Below are 12,088 nucleotides of genomic sequence, written 5' to 3' on the forward strand. Positions count from 1 at the left end.
GCAGAGAGGTAATAAAATAAGGGTACAGAATGAGATATATACTTACAACATAGTCAATGTGTTTTACATGAGTATATAATATATATATATATATATACATACATACACACACACACACACACACACACACACACATACACACATTTGATTTTACTTGACTATACAAGAGAAGGCTTTTACTTATAGATAAGCTAGTGGGTAATTAAAAGATTTTTGAAAAAGAAAAAAGAATCAATAGCCTATTAAAAATACATAGAGAAAAAAAAAAGTTCAGAAGGGGACACAAAAGAACTCGTTAAATATTCTCATCTCTAGGCTAAATATCTCAAGCTTCCTCAGCCAACCCACATATGGCATGATCTCTTAACTTTATAATTTTAAGGTCAAGTTCTTTTCCACTACAGAATGTGATTTCACAATTTTAGGGCCAAAATTGAAATGTAAAATTCCAACATCACCAATCTACTATTTGCCAATGTTATCTTGATATAGTACCTACCATTTCCTTTTATTTAACTGCTTTAATAGTAAGTATTTATTAAGTGATTGTTATGTGATAGGCATCATGTTCCTGGGGGAAAAAAGGCAAAAAGCAGTTACTGCTCTCATGGGGGCCACATTACAATGGAAGAGATAATGTGCAAATAAAGATATGTATTGGAGATAACAGAGTTTTCATCAGCATTAACAAAGTTCAGGAGAAACTTTCCTGAAGAAGATGGAATATTAGCAGTGACTTCAATCCAGGTGACAAGGAAGGAGAAAAATCCAGGTGCAAGCAAGCAAAAATGCAATGAGTCAGGAGATGAAATGTCTTGTTCAAGGAACAGCAAGGAAGCCAATATAACTGAACTGCAGTTTATCTGGGGAGAAAATGGCAAAGTGTAGGGGGAGGGACAGGTCATGAAGAGGATTTTACATTGGATCCTGGGGTTTACTGTAGAAGAGGTGACATAGACGAACTATAGGAAGACAAATCTGACAGCTAAATGGACAATGTGCTGCATCGGGGAGAGACCTAAGACAAGGTCCAGAATGAGGTGATGAAGGCCTGAAGCAAGGTGGAGTAGGAGAGGAAAGGGACACAAACAAGAGATGTTGTGTAGGCAGAACCAATAGAATGTGGAAATAGAAGGTAAGAGAGGGAGAGGGCGAGAGGAGGATACCCAGATTGAGCTAGGTGAGTGAAAGGAGTGTGGTGTCCTCTACAATCCCAGCAACGTTAGAAAGAGAGAAGAATTGAAAATGAGGGGCAGGGAGGGGAAAGAGGAGATGATGAGCTTTGTTTTGGATGTGGGTGAGTTTACTATGTCTGTTGAACATTCAAGTATAGAGATGTAAGATTGGAAGTTAGAAGAGAGGTTAAGGGGGAGTAAAAACTGAGAATCATCAGCATAGGGATGATATCTGAATCTGTGGAAGCTAACAATGAGCCCACCAAATTTCACAGTATAGAGAAAAAAGAAGGTCCAAGACAGACTCTTAGGGGAATTTCCATGATTAGTGAGCGTAATTTAAACTAAGATTCGTAAAAGGTAACAGAGAATGATCCATAAAAGACAGAAGGAAAGTCAGGAGAGAGCTGTACCATGAAAGCCTATAGAGAAGATAAGAAAGTGACTGACTGTCAAAGACTGCAGACGTTGAGATGAATGAACACTGAAAAAAAGATGATAGAGCTGGCATTTAAGAGATCACTGTTAACCTTAAGAGAACAATTTCAGTTGAATACTCAGATCAACAACCAAAGTTCAGAGTTATGAAGAAAGAGGAAGGAGGAAAGACAGTGTTCACAAAGATTTTAGATGTAAAAAGGGAAGAGGCTTTATGGGATGATTGCTAACAAAAATGGAGAGATGGAAGGACTTTTAAAGTTGGAGGAAATCTGGATGTGTTATACGAAGTAGGGGATCAATCAGCAAGCAGGAAGAGATTGAAGTTAAGTGAGAAAATAAGAATGGTAGAGGGAACAATCTGTTGGAGAAGATGGGATGGAATAGGGATTACTTGAGTGCTTTGTCTAGATGAAAACAGCCATCCCTTCATGTGACAAAAGTGAAGTAGATAGTTACAGATGGCACCTAAGTGATATCAGGTCAAGAGGGAGAAAGAAGAGGTCTCTGTAAATAGTCTCAATTTTTTTCAGTAAAATATGAAGGTTCTTGACTGAGAGGATAGAGGAAGGGGAGCCATGGAAGTCTCTGAGGAAAGGTGAAAAGGTTTGGATCCAGGCTGCTATAGTAAGTGGAACAGTGTTGTCAATTAGTGAAGTAAAAGAAGATTGCTTTGCAGTTGTAAGGGCCCAGTTGAAATTATGTAATATATTACAGAGACCTCAGATAAATGAGACAGATAAATTTCAGATATTCTGGAAATGAATCCTTTGGGAGAAAAAAACCTATCCTTATTCTACTGATTCTAAAAGAAGATAATTTAAAGGCAGTTACACAGAGATTTAGGTGTGATATAAGAAAGACCCCTTACAGTTAGAGATGTCCAAAGTAGACTGCACTGCTTCAGAAACTAGTGGATTCCCTGTCTCATGACACATCCTCAAGGATGGACTTGATGAGAAGGATTACTGATCAGGTACAGGTTAGTCTAAATGATAACAATGATGATGATAATGGTAATGATAATAATTGGTAATTACTTACCGGCTATTATATGCTAGATACTACTAAGCCCTTTACAAATATTATTCTCAAAACAACTCTGCAAGATAAGTGCTATAATTAACCTTCTTAAATTTGAGGAAATTGAGGCAAATAGAGGTTAAATGATTTAGAAGATCACATAGCCTATAAGTGTCTTAGGCCACATTTGAACTTTGGTTTTCCTGACTTCAAGTTTAGCACTCTATATACTATGTTACTTAGCTACCTCTAATGAGGATATCTTCCATCCCTAACAACTCTTAAATTTTGTGACATCTTGGGCAAAAAGCTCTATCTTTGGGATCAAGCTATAAGTAGAACTAGGTAAATCATACTAGTGCCAAAATAAGTTACTATCAGCAGATTTGAGTCTATCTGTAAAAATATCCATTAACATGGTGGATATAGAAAACTACTTGGCTTAAAAACTTCTAAAACTGATGCTTCCCTGCCTTAAGAATTTGAAACTTTTATAATATAAAGAGTAATTCTTATTTAAGCAAAGAGATTAGGGCTAAGCCAACAATTTTCTTGTAGTCTTCATTAGCACTAATGACAACATTTTATTGAAAGCAAGCTATAAAAATGGCACTGTATTAAGGCAGTGTAGTGTACTTGGAAAAGCACCATATTAAGAGTCAGGTGATCTGGGTTCTGAGTCAGTCTCTCATCAATAATTTATTGTGTGGCCCTAAGCAAGTTGCTGCTTTGGGGACTTATTTCTTTTCCTACAAAATGATGGTGTCAAACTAGATGACCTTTTAGTTTCTCTTGTATTTTAAAATTCTATAAAACATTTTATCTTTGCTCTCAAGAAATTTAGATTCCAATCAGGAAAAAGACATTTAAGAAGCAATTAATTTGTAATGTTAATTGCTGTGTACTACATAAATAATATAAATGACAAATGCTAAGAGAATATCATGAGTCATGTCTAACATATATATATGTATATCCACATGGCAAAGAAGTCAGAAATTATTCATATTGTTAATATAATTAATAGTAGCTGCACCATAGCTTTAATTTACTTTACCTTAAACACTGGTGTCCAACCTGAAGTCAAAATCCAAATAAAGGATTTGTCCTACAAAGAAGAACTAGAGCCAATGATAAGATACCCAAGACAGGAAGATATGGATTCAATACAAAGCAGAATTTCTTAACAATCAGAGAGTTCTAACCATGGAAGAAGATTCTGTCATTAGAGGCATTCAAGCAGACACTGAACAACTTGCCAAGGATAATAGATTTAGAAGTTGGAAGGAATCTCAGAAAACATTTAATCTAGCCTCCACATTTTCCAGATGAGAGAAGGGGGATATTTGCTTCAGGTGGTGTTTGGACCAGATGGCTTTTGAGGTCTCACCCAGTTCTCAGAGTTTGACTCAAAGTAGGGAAAAGAAAGATGTTAAAAAAAAAAAAAAAAAAAAAAAAAAGGAAAGGGAAGCAGAAAAAAAAAAATTTGGAACCGAAGACCAAGTCCAGCCCCACATTCAAGCACAAACAGGCTATAAGAACTGACACAGTCTGCATTATCACTTATAGGCCTCACTCTTCCTATGTGCAATATCAGTTTTTAGATTGGAGGACCTTTGACATCCTATGATTTCATTAGTTTGGGGGGAGAGATGGAGACAGAGAGACAGAGAGCAAGGGAGAGGGTGTGAGTGAGAGAGAAATACAGAGAAGTGATTTCATTGGTATGCTCCTGAGAATGAAAAATCTTTCCAACAGTAAAAAAAGACAACTTCTCTATAATTTAGCATCTAAGAGAACTTCTTGGAGTTCTCAGAGATCAGCTGAATTGCACATAATCACACAACTATTATATATCAGAGGCAGGATCTGAATACAGATTTTCCTGAATCCAAGGTCTACCCTGTAACCACTACAAGATATTGATTCTAATTTTATGTTTAACCTTCCTTAACTATCCTGGAAATATAGATCTGGATCTGCCACTAGAAATATATTTATACATTTCAGATAAGAATAGAAAGTTGCATTCTTTCAAAGAACTAGAAACCAATCAATAGAAGAATGGTTAAAAGGTTATGATATATGAATGTAATGAAATACTAATAGTCTTAAGAAATAATGAATATGATGAATACAAAAAATAATGGAAAACTTTTAAGAACTGTTGCAAAATGATGTAAAAGCACAACTCAGGAAAACAATACACATATTGACTATAACAATTTAAATGGCAAAACAACAAAATTAAACTTGAATGCTTTTACACTTAGTACAGTACTTAGCACACAGTAAGTACTTCATAAATGCTGATTAACTGACATACTATTCAAATCTTGCCCAAAGAGAAAATATGAGAACACATTCCGTACTCCTTTCTTGGCAGAACTGAGGAATTATGGGTATGGAACAATACTTATAAAAATCATACTTGATTGATATGTTGGTTGGTTTGGCTGAGCTCTTTTTCTTTTTAAAATTTCTTGTATAAAGGATGGGAGTCTGAAAGGGAGTAAATAAATGTATAAGAAAATGAAGATGTAAAAACAAAAGATATTATTGTTTTAAGTTTTTTTTTTTATTAAATTCCCTGTTTTTCTATAGAAGTCTCTTGACATTACAAAATAATAAAATATCACAGAAAGTAGAATTTTCTGAAATTCAAAATGTGTACATTTGTTCCAAGTCATATGAAAAAAGATTAGTTGACTGGTAGTTGTCCCCCATTTTCTCAAGTAGGACCAAGTAGGTTTGAATTAAATTGTATAAGTAGAATGTGGAAGGCCCTATACGAAGTGCTGGAAAGGAAGCTAAATGGCAGCCTCTGCTCTTAAAGGATTTTACAATCTGGGCTTCTCTTTATCCCAGTATACTCTTCATTAAACAATGACTTTATTGGTATCATTTTGAACAGATGAAGTATCGATTTGGTAACTGATTCCCTGATGTTTGAATTATTTAATGTATTGCAACCCTTGACCATTTCTTTTCAGAAAATGACAAAGCCATGTATCCTCAAAGGCAACATCCTAATGCCATCCAACTTTATATTGCTATTGCTAATTATTTTCACTTAGGAAGACATAGTCATGGTGGAAATATTCCTTTCAGGAATGACTCCATCTGATCACCAACTCTGCACTAGGATTATTAAATTTACTTAGAAATCTTCATTTTTCCTGGGAGAAAAGTCTTTAAGAAATATAAGTGAAAAGCATTCTGGCATTTCGATTTCTCTAAAATGATCCATAGGTTTCAATCAGTTTTATCTGCCATGAGAGGATTACTATATCCTGTCCTGGTCAGGAATGAAGGTTCAGATATTTAGTTCATCACCATCTGGATTTCAACTTAATAACAGCAAATAAAAGTATGTGCCAGGTACTGACTGTGCTAAGCATTTTATAATCATTATTCTCATCTGATCCTTGAAACAATCCTGGGAGGCAAGTACTATTATTATTCTCATTTTACAGATGAGGAAATCAAGGTAAATAAAGATCATGTGATGGATTTCTAATCCATCCTCCACACAATAAAACTGCCAAATGCACTGCTTCTGATGGCTCTTCAACTAACAACTACTTTAGTAGCTTCCCAGTGTCAACTCAAATATAATACAATCTGTTCTCTCTACTCTTAACAACTAGGTGCCTAAATTTAAGAACTGATTTCAAAAGGTCTGAAAAAAAAATCAAAATTTAGATTAGTACTTTCTTCTTAAAGAGAGTAACTGAATCAATGCAGAGATAATTAAAAATTTTTGTATGATTTCTTCTTGTGAACACCAACTACCCATAGTTGAAACCTTAATCATCTTTTAGATAGCTAGCTAATGCAGTGAACAGTATACTGGGCCTCAAGTCAAGAAGGCCTAAGTTCACATCAATCCTCAGACAATTACTAGCAATATGACCCTGGACAAATCATTTACCTAATTGCCTCAGTTTCCTGAAATGTAAAATGGGAATAACACTACCCATCTTATAAGAAGAGGGATTCACTGGAAAAGACCCTAATGTTGAAAAAGACTGAAGGAAAAAGGAGAAGAGGGCAGTAGAGGATGAGAGGAATAGTGTCATGAAAACAACAACCATGACCTTGGGTAACTTTGGGAGATGGTGGAGGAATAGAAGGGCCTGGACCTCTATCATCCATGGGGTTATGAATAATCTGGAATGACTCAACAACAAAACCTTGAAGGGCTGTTTTAAGAACCAACAAGATATTTGTAAAGCATTTAAGCACAGTACTAAGAAAATCAAGGAGCCTAACAAATGCTTACTCCTTTCCTTCTTTGACTTTTACTAGTCATCCCCCCAAACACAGTATCTAATCAATTGTAACATCTCTAGGATCTTCTCACTTCTACTTTAGCTATCTTAGTTTAGATTCTTCATGTCTCCCTAAGACAATGTCAAAAGTCTCCTAACTGGTTTCATTGCTAATGTGTCCTCTCTCCAATCCATCCTCGACACAAAAATGCTAAATGCTTTTTTCAAAAACTGTTAGTCACTTCCAGTGTCCACTCACATAAAATACAAGATCAAAGTCTTCCACAATCTGCCTTCATACTATTATCTTTAATTCTCATCCCATCTTACATTCTAGGAATGGGACCCCACTTCTTCCCTTCTAAGATCTTCAGGGCCCCCCACATCTCCTCCATGAAGCCTACTTTGATTCTCCTCCAATAGAAGTGATCCTCTTTCTTTAAATTTCTCATAGTACTTTGAAGAACTCCTTAGCACTACTGTCAGATTTATGTTACACAATCAATTTGTATTATCTCTCTTCTTTTGATGCTCCCCTCAAGAGCAAGAATTATATTTTATTTCATCCCTGGAACCAGGCACAAAATCTTGCACAGAAGTCACTTATTTATCAGAGTTATTCAGGAAAAGAACTTTATAAGCAGGGTTCATTGAGACTCAATTGAGAAGTATTTTTAAAAATATATATAGACACATGGGATATTCTAACTTCTTATTTTACAGGAAAAAACTAAGGTCATTAACTAAAAGATTTAAATGACTTATTCAAGGTCAAACAGGTACTATATATGCAAAGCCCAAACAGGAAATCAGGCACTCTGACAACAAATCCAGTGCTCTTTTCACCTAACAATATCGATTTCAAAAGAGCCTCCAGTCAGAAGTTTCAGTACTCGTACTTTTCCCAAAAATTTCTGTTTCAGACCAACTGCACTAAGACTTGAGATGCAAAAAAAAAAATACTATAGTGAAGCTGAAGAAAGAGAACTAAAGTGTAAATTAAACTGGAAATTGATTTTTTAGCAAATTTGGTAAGGCTATCTAAAACATTCACAGGAGTGGATTTCCTATTTCAAGGAAAGTAGGCCAACATTAATAAACTTTGAAAGAGTTTATATTATTTACTTCTATTATGGGTACCACCTAACACATAACATTCATCCTTTCAACATCTATGAAAATTATTCTAGCCATCATTGAAGAAGGATACAGTATAAAAAGTAGTAGATACCTTTCTAGTCTAGGTTGTGCCACTAATTAAATGTGTTACTTTTGGCAGATCAATTTCCCTTCTCTGGGTCTCAAGTTTTCTCCTCTATAATAAAAGAATTAGATGACTTCTAAAATTCTTTCGGCTGTAAAACTATATGAATTTAAATGACAGCAATGGAGAAGTTACTTATTCGTATTTATGTATAATTTCATATTGATATTTACATATGAAATTTTAATAGTCAAGATATAAGTGCACTGTGTTGTCCACATTAGGCAAGGAGAGGTACTGGGTGTGGAGTGGCTGGGATTATTGACCGCCTTGGTGAACAAATATATTTAAAGACAATTCATCAAGCATCTCTTGAGAGGCTATGGTACAGTGGAAAAGAGTAGTAGCTTTCTGTAATGAAAAGGTCTGGACTCAAATCCCACCTCTGAATTTTCAGCACTTCAATTGTGGCCTTGTTAAGTCACAGGCTCCCTGGCTTCAATTTATGCTCTTTGAGGTCTCTTTCAACTCTAGATCTATGATGCTACTGTGTAAAGAAACTGGGAAGAAAAAAAACACAACAATCTTCATATCATCAAGGAAAATAAGGATATGCATACACATCAAGATAACAGAAAGTCAGTCATAAAAATCAGAGAGCTAAAAGGGATGATCACAGATAGCTTGTAGTCCAACTCATTTTCCTGATGTCTTATGGTAAATTACTGGCAGAGCTGGAACGAAACAGAGGATCACTGCCACTAGTTCAGTTTTTTTCCCTCATACCAACGTTATCCTTAAATGCAGAAGCACAAGATGTTTATTATTAAAGTTCACATTTGGAGAGAGATCACACATCTGATAAAAGCAGGTGCCCTCTGAGTAGTAGGCCCTTGAAGAAGAGTAGAGCTTCGACAAGAGTTAACTAAAGGCAAATGAGATGGATTCCAGGCATGAGCACAAACTGTGAAAACAAAGGATAGCATCCCAGGTGAATGTAGAATACAGGCAGGAAGTGAAGAAGGAAGAAAGTTCAAGTTTGGAAGAGTCTATAAAAAGTAACGAAGTGGTTTATCCTAGGATAGTTTCTCAGCCTCATTTGTACTATATTCTAAATTCAGATAACAGAAACAAATGAAAATGGAATGTACTATTTTCAGCCTTGGCCACTTCTTTCCAGAGGCAACAATCTGATGTCAGTAACAAAATTCAAATTAAATAGGTCAAGGTATTGATAGAAGGTCCTTCTTGGGGACAATAATGTGAAAAGCTGACTTGAATCCTGACTGCCACTTGTTGCTTGTGGGCTTCAGTTTCTTCATAAAATAGGGAAGATATAAACTTCTCTATATGGTCCTTCCCAGGTCTAATAATGAATTTATATGATTTTTAATTTCAAGCACTATAGATAATGAAATTTCCTTACCAATCTCCTAGGCAGTCATTAAAATGGTAATGACTTTTTATTATAATCCATACCTGTAAACACAGAGGCAAAGGTTTTCATAACCAAATTCTTAATCTTCAGAACTACCTTATTATAGAAGTCTCTTTTGTATAATATGTAATGATTGATTCTTTCAAAATGTAAATGTGAACACAAGAAAATAATTTTAAAATAAAAATCAATGTAGAAAAATCTCCCATTTTTTTGTTTCCTAATAATCTCTTCTCTTCCCCACTATAGTTCAAACAACCCTTTAAAACAACCATCTCAAGATGTGAAAGACTTTTCAATGTGTAGTTAAGATAGATCAAGTAGATAAACCCTAACTCTATGAAAAAACAATCTCTCAGGTAAAAAACTATTCAAAGATAGGAAGATAGATTAAAACATTCTCCTTAAAATCTATTGGTAGAATTTTATATTCTTAACTAAAATCTTATAAGTCAATCACTGGAGTGCCATACACCTGTGTTCAACTTTTTTGCCTCTGCTCTCTTCTAGTTTCTCAAAGAATTCTGAAGTTCTTGGGATCAAGAAATGAAAACTTCTACAGAAAGATATTGTAATTCAGGGCTCAATGCATTCTGTGACTAAGCCATAATCCTCACCAGACATATCTCCTCACCCTCATAACATCCATGATCAACAGGAAAATGGAAAAAAAGGAATCTTATCAGATTCCAAACAACTGTACAACTGATTCCCCACATTGTCTCTCCATCCTCAAAGCATATTATTTTTTCACATTTCCCCAGTAATTTTAAGGTCCCTAAAGTCAGCTGGCAATATTTATGGGCACACTCTCCTTAATTTGGATAAAAGTTTTCACCCATACCTTGGGACAGATATGGTGGGGAGGCACTGACCACCAAGGGATGGAAGGGATCGTCTGAGGCTTCCATACGAACCAGTTGCTGCTCCCAGCCAACAAATCAGTAAAGGCATTTTATCCTAATAAATAATCCGGGGAATAAATAAACCACAGCCCGTAGCAATAGCTCTCGGACCCCTGCCCTGGTATACCCTAAAATTGTTTGGTACTGAAGAATCCTTAATTTTTCAACTCTCAAGTGAGGAGGGGAGGAGGAGGAAAGATAACTCCTTTAAACAGGGAAGAGCCATTAAAAAGATTTGATGCGGAGAGAAGGGTCTCAAGGAAAGGGGTTCAAAAGAAAAAAATAAAAGGGGTTGAGACAGCTTCAGGGACCGAGTGGGGCCGGGGCTAAGGCAGTCGGGGTTCCGCAGAATGCCCAGGGAGCGGGGAAGAGGGCCCACTGGGGCTCAGGGGCTGACGAGGGAAAGGGACCGGCTCGAGGGGGGCATGGCTCTCAGCAGGGAAGCCTGGGTTTGGAGAACACTAAGCGGGGCTGGGGGGGCGAGTCGGGGCCAGAGCAGGGCTGGGGGAGCACAAGTGCTTTGAGAAGGGCAGAGAAGGGCCGGGGGCAATGGTGGCAGATCGGCAGCGGAGGGAGCCCAGCATGGAAGTGGGTTTGGGAACCCGGAGGGAAAGGGACAGAGAAGTGAGTCTATGAGACAAGGCTAGGCTGCGGAAGCAGGGGGAAGAGGGGCACCGGGCAGCGGGCGCAGGCACAGGTGAATGTCGGGGGCACTTATGAAGGCAGGGGAGAGGGCCGCGGAGGCACAGGTGGGGGGATGGGTGTGGAGGGGTGGCAGGCGAGGGACAGCAGGCCCTACACGGGGGAGAGGGGCAGGCAAGGGTCAGCAACGGAGGCGACTTGGGCAGAGGGGACAGCAGTAGACGTGGGGACGGGGGGAGCCGGGGGGCCTGAGAGGGCAGCAGGCACCACGGGTAGGGGCCGGCCCCGGGCTAGGAGATGACCTGGCGCTGCTGACAGGACAGGGGCGCGGGGTGTCCCCGTCCCGGGCCCGGTCCCTCCCCGGGCCGTCTCACCTGGCTCCGCCTGCGCCCGGCCGGCCGGCCGCTCCCTCGGCCGCTGGGTCTCGTCCGTCTGTCGGGCCTCACCGGGGAGGGCAGGGCAGCAGTGCCGCCAGCTGCACTGCACAGCCAGGCCCCGGCCGCTGTCAGGCTCCCGGCCTCAGCGCTCCCTCAATATGGCGGCGGCCACTCCTCCGCGGCCTCCCCTCCGCCGCCGCCGCCGCCGGCCCCCTCCCTCCCGCCCTCCCGCCCTCCAGCCCGGCCCCCGCCCGGCCCCCTCCCGCGCTCGCGCGCAAGCGCGCTCCCGAGCCCAGTCGCGCCGCGCCGAATCTCCCTTCCTCCGGCCCGAGAAGCTCGCGCCGGACTCCGGGCCTCGCGCCAACCTCGCTCCGGGCGCGCGCTTGGCCACGCCTTCTTCTCCTCCTTCTCCCCGCCCAATTCCTCCTTAAACACCACCCCCTCCACCAAGGTCCCCGCAGCGGAACTGGGTGCGCCGGCGCGCGAAGGGCATCTCGGGAGGGAATGACGTCCCTGACTATTCGAATCAATACAGGAAGCGGCGAGCCACGCGTTGCTAAGGGCAACGGGGGGGGAGTCCTAGGTAATCCTGGGAGAGAGCCTTGGGCTCTT

General features: G+C 39.4%; 1 protein-coding gene across 2 annotated transcripts in view; it reads right to left on the reverse strand.

Moving 5' to 3' along the window:
* Window positions 1-12,088, reverse strand: part of FZR1 (fizzy and cell division cycle 20 related 1) — an 88,899-nt gene that overhangs the window by 59,211 nt on the left and 17,600 nt on the right. The window contains exon 1 of one of the 2 annotated variants that reach the window (XM_031947883.1): window positions 11,474-11,688. The exons of the other annotated variant lie outside the window; for it this stretch is intronic. The gene's annotated coding sequence lies outside the window, so the exon portion shown is untranslated. Of the gene's footprint in view, window positions 1-11,473; window positions 11,689-12,088 lie in introns of those variants that run through there. 2 annotated transcript variants of the gene reach the window in all.

Source organism: Sarcophilus harrisii, chromosome 1 (genome assembly GCF_902635505.1).
Source record: "Sarcophilus harrisii chromosome 1, mSarHar1.11, whole genome shotgun sequence".
In the NCBI taxonomy this organism is placed as follows: domain Eukaryota; kingdom Metazoa; phylum Chordata; class Mammalia; order Dasyuromorphia; family Dasyuridae; genus Sarcophilus; species Sarcophilus harrisii.